We start from the raw sequence: 5077 nt of genomic DNA, 5'->3' as shown, positions 1-5077 counted from the left end.
ATAGGAGTACTTTTGGACTATTGCTCACTCCTTTTCATTACAATGAGATCCTGGAAAAATGGTATAAGGTATTGCTTTGATGGTGTTGCTTTATAATTCATTAATGAACTACATAGATATTACAGCTGAAATTGCTGGATTTCAATATCTAACAATGTCAGATAATATATAGATTCAGATTTCATTGTGCTTAAAGTAAACATATTGAAACCAGTGGGGTTTACTTTGAGTGAGAATGTATTGGTCTCATTTATTACAAGTCCCGATCCAACACATTGAAAGGTACCCCTGATCAACCTATGCTGGATCTGCTCTTGGTCTAACAAACATTAGAGGATGTTTAAAATTCATAATGGGCAGCTTGTTGAACCCATTAATAAATTTTTTAATTTATAGATGACAATGGATATGACAGCAATGAAGAATTCTAAAGGACTGATAAATACAGTACAGTAATATCCTATGTGATTACAGCAGTACAAATGGTTTTGTATTAAATCATGGAGACTAATGAAAGTGACATCTTTGAAAGACCATGGGAAAAGAAAAGAAAAAAGAAAAAATACGTATGTATAGAAAAATTGACAGCTGTCATTTTTTAAAATCTCTAACACCAAAATGTTTCCAAATAATTGTAATAGAGCTGCCATTTCCCTCTATATATCAGCTCTAATCTGTCTTCGACTGATAGTTTTTGTGTTGTGTGTTACCTAAATTTAATCTCCAGTTAGCATGAGCATTGCCATGTTTCCAGGTGCTTCTGCTCCCAGCCAGAACAGGAGCCCTGCACTTTTGATAAAAGGCAATAGGGAATTCACTAAATAACTAGCAGGTCTTTGTCTATAGAGATGACAAAAGTTATTCTGACATCCCCAGAGGCAAAACCCAATACAAGCACACTTCACGTAGATTATTGAAGTTTGTTGTCTCCATCTTGAAACTTTAATTACAGATCCTGCAATTCCAACATCTAGCCATTATTAGATTCTACTCTCCCTCCAGCCGTAAACCATACAATGCTTAGCCTGATAAAGAGTCTTCCAAGATTCAAAAACTCTCCTTTTAATGATATTTCATGGTCCAATAAAGGTATTACTCCACCCTATTTTGAGGTTTGTTGTTAATAGTGGTGGTGGAACTACTGCAGTACTGTACTGTGAATGAATGACTGTACATAGCCTGACCCATCTGATGGTGATCCACTGGTCTCCAGATCAGGAGGTCACCGGGGATCTGAGATATTCTTAGGTTCTGAGATGCTGCTGCCGAGACTAGCAGCTTGCTGATTCTCTCTGACATTGTAGGACAATAAAAACTTCAGAGTTAGGATGGGACTTTGTCCCCACCAGGCTCATCTCTCTTGTCACTCTGTGGCTGCAAGCTTATGTTCTCCTGTCACATCCGTGGAGCACATTTTCATTGGTAGGAGAAAAGAGAGACTAGTTCTGTTTCCTTTCCACTTGGATTCACATGGTAAGAACAAGAAATAAGAATTTTCCTCAGTGTGTGATCTGACCATGAAGAGCTATGCATCAACAGAAAAACTTGCCAAGATGTTCTTAGTTCAAGGACAAAGACTGTAAAATGTTTGACTGGTAAATGTGAAATCTAGAAGCCACAAGGAAACACTTTTGTCTCATTGAATTCAGTGGGAGAGATTTAAGTGTGTAGTTTTTTAACCAGTTAACCATCCAGCTGCTAACTGAAATGAGAGCAATAAATTACAGTCAACCCTTGACTTATGAATGACCACACATGCAAACTTTTCAATTTACGAACAGATCCATTCGCAAAAATTGACATTGACTTGCGAACAGAGCCTTGACCTATGAAAGAGGTCAAGCCTCCATTCGCAAGTCAATGCCATTTTTTGCGAACGGAGCCGTTTGTCACCTTCGGAGGTTTCAAAGGGCTTTTTGCCTGACATTGGAGGAAGCTCTTTGAGACCTCTGAAGGCAAAAAAAGCTCTCAAAGGGCTTCCTCCGATGTTGGGGGGGGGAAGCCCTTTGAGAGCTCCGAAGCCGCCAATTGCAGTGGCGGGGACACCCAGGGAGGTCTCCCATGGTGGCAGGCAAGCCCTGGGAGACCTCCCTGGGGGCCCCCTCCACCGTGATGTGTAATATATCCCATATACATGTATTTAGTTACTACTGTTCTTTCATTAAAGATCTATACCTGAGGGAAAAAGACTGCTTTGAGGCAACTTAAAATGTCAACTTTGTGTAATTGTGTCTCATAACTCCCTCATCCCTGTCCCTCCAACTATTTTGTGAGGTTCTCAAATGAATATTCTTTCAAATTGATATTATAGCCAAAGAGCATTTTCTCAAATGAATCTGAAACTTCAGTCATCCTTGAGTAACAATCTCCGGATTCCCTCCCTTTCCTTTCCTCCTCCTTCAGCCTTTAGAACAGTGGGCTGCCTGGGCCAGGTGAGGATTGGTAACTGATGGTGCATGAAGAATCTGCTCTTGTTTTGACCAGCAAACATAAATAAGAGCCTTAAAATAGCTGTTGATGAATGAAAAGAAGGTGACTGAGGTGTTTTGGAAGACTGTGACAGGAGCAGAGATGCTGAACATAGATAGCAAGAACAGAATCTTATTGTCATAGCAACAGTCCAAAATAATGTAATCATGTGTAACAAAGGTGGGATGGGATGGAGCAGGCTGGAAGGTGGATGCCTTCAGGTGTGCCTGTGTGGAGAAAGGAGAATACTTTCTGGTTTCTTGATAGGGTATATTTCTGACCTCTGGGATAACAGTGCCATCTAGAGAATAGGAATGGCAAGACACTTGAATGTTTTCCCCAAAAAGAAATAATACTAGACTGTTTTAAAAAGTCTTTGTGCCTCTTTTTAAAATTACTTATTGGTGTAATAAACAACTGTGAGATGTTATTTTCTTTATTTACTGTATTTTAATTGTTATAAGCCACCCAGAGACCTTTGGGTAGTGTGGGCAGCATATAAGTTAAATAAATAAATGATTATACCATCATAACTGTAATCTGTTGGGGTAAAAAGGTAAAAGGTAAAGGTTCCCCTTGACAATTTTTGTCCAGTCGTGTCCGACTCTAGGGGGCGGCGCTCATCCCGCTCTTCAAGCCATAGAGCCAGCGTTTGTCCGAAGACAATCTTTCCGTGGTCACATGGCCAGTGTGATTTAGACACGGAACGCTGTTTACCTTCCCACCGAGGTGGTCCCTATTTATCTACTCGCATTTGCATGCTTTCGAACCGCTAGGTTGGCGGGAGCTGGGACAGGTGACGGGCGCTCACTCCGTCGCGTGGATTCGAACTTACAACTGCTGGTCTTCTGACCCTGCAGCACAGGCTTCTGCGGTTTAGCCCACAGCGCCACCACGTCCCTGTTAATCTGTTGGGGTAATGGATGCTAATATTTGATTTCTACAAACAGGGCAAACATTCAAACTAGTTTAAACTTCCCCACCTCAGACTCAATAATACTGATTTAACAAGTGCCACATGTGTTTAGTCAGGACCACTAAAAAGTGAGTGCTCCTAAACAATTCTATTATCTATCAACACCTCAATTTTACATCTTCTCAAACATCTGTCTTTTTAGTGTGCTTTGCAGCACCATCTACAACTGACATACCTAGTGTGGGTGCCTTTTAAGCATCCCAAACCCCCCACTGTGAGATGTTCAATGTTTTTGTAGTATTTGAAAACTGACGTTTTGTTCTTGTTGTTTGTTTGTTTTTTAGAACAAACAGCAAATTTTGTGTTGAAACCGCTTTCTGCACTTTGCTTACCGGAGGCAATCCAAGCAGTGATTTTTTTTTTTACTCTTAAAGGGCCCCCTCCCATCCTGAAGCCCCCAAAGGTTTCCCTAGGGCAGACTTGGGCAAACTGTGGCCCGAGGGCCACATATGGCCTACGAGCCGCTCCTGTTTGGCCCGCCGGACATCAAAACCATTTATAGCTTTTTGTCTAAAGTTGATCAGTTGCTTATCTTTAACATACCACAAAAACCTCTTTAGTATTTGTGAAGATTAACAAGTTTAAAATAAAAACAATAATAACACCACTGTTTCATTTTATTTTTAAGTAAAGTTGGCTTGGCCCCCGAACACAGTTCAGATTTTTCATGTGGCCTCCCTATAGAAATTAATTGCCCTTCCCTGTCCTAGGGCAAGAGGAAGTCCTAGGAAAGAGACTGGGGGGAAAGGAAGATTTCAACTTGCTTACACTGATTATTGGGTTTATGCTGACGTTACTACATGAAGAAGATTTTGCCCATTATTTTGTTAAGCTATTTTGTTTAGTAGAGGAATGGTGGGTTATGGGGTATAATTTTGTTTATTAATATTGAACAGTAGCTGACACTGAAAAATACTGACCTTGATATATAGAACAATTAACCATAGATTTACCTGCATAACGCAAAACACTATACATAGTTCTGCATTTGTTTGTAAGGCTATATTGCTATTCAAATATGATAATCTGCATAATTTAAAAGCTGTGCAACCATGGGAAGGACCAACAGATATACCAGCTCTCCTATCTTGCCTCTTAGTTCCAGATCACATTTCTCCTTCTTTCTGAAGGTGTTCTCCAATCTGGAGTCAGCCAGAATGCTTGCTCCCAAAGCATTCAAAGATTGGATTAGAGTAATCAATCTGATTCCCTCCCAATGTTTATAAGGTAAGCAGGATGCAACCCTCGAGGTATTGCTGAGCAATTAGCATCATCCCTGCCCATGGACCATATTGTCATGGGTTGATTGGAGGTGAAGATGAACAAGAGCTGGGTAGCTGGGATTTAGCTTGCTCACCCACATTTTATTGTTAGCCATTATTTTAGTCTGAAATCCAAAATGCACTTGCTAAGAGAGACTGGGAGACATATTATGGAAGAGAAAGAAACGCCCTATTCCAGCAGCAGAACACTATTTGCTGGTCCCTAGATATAACTGTCACCATCAGACATGGATGAAATCAGCTGTTGCTTTACAAGAAAAAAAAGATTATCCCTCACTGATGGAAAGCCAATTGGGTAACAGCAAAACCTCAGCCAATGAGGTGAGAGTAAAAGATTTAGAATGCAGTG

At 40.5% G+C, this 5077-nt stretch overlaps 1 long non-coding RNA gene across 2 annotated transcripts in view; it reads left to right on the top strand.

Moving 5' to 3' along the window:
• LOC140707446 (uncharacterized) overlaps positions 1 to 1054 on the top strand; it is a 9031-nt gene extending 7977 nt beyond the window's left edge. For both annotated transcript variants that reach the window (XR_012087513.2, XR_012087514.2), the window contains exon 3: positions 397 to 1054. This is a non-coding gene — a long non-coding RNA (uncharacterized LOC140707446). The remainder of the gene's footprint in view (positions 1 to 396) is intronic.
• The last annotated feature ends 4023 nt before the right edge of the window (positions 1055 to 5077 follow it).

Source organism: Pogona vitticeps, chromosome 5 (genome assembly GCF_051106095.1).
Source record: "Pogona vitticeps strain Pit_001003342236 chromosome 5, PviZW2.1, whole genome shotgun sequence".
Taxonomy (NCBI): Eukaryota; Metazoa; Chordata; class Lepidosauria; order Squamata; family Agamidae; genus Pogona; species Pogona vitticeps.
Note: the sequence above shows the minus strand (reverse complement) of the source record. Positions and strands in the feature narration are given on the sequence as shown.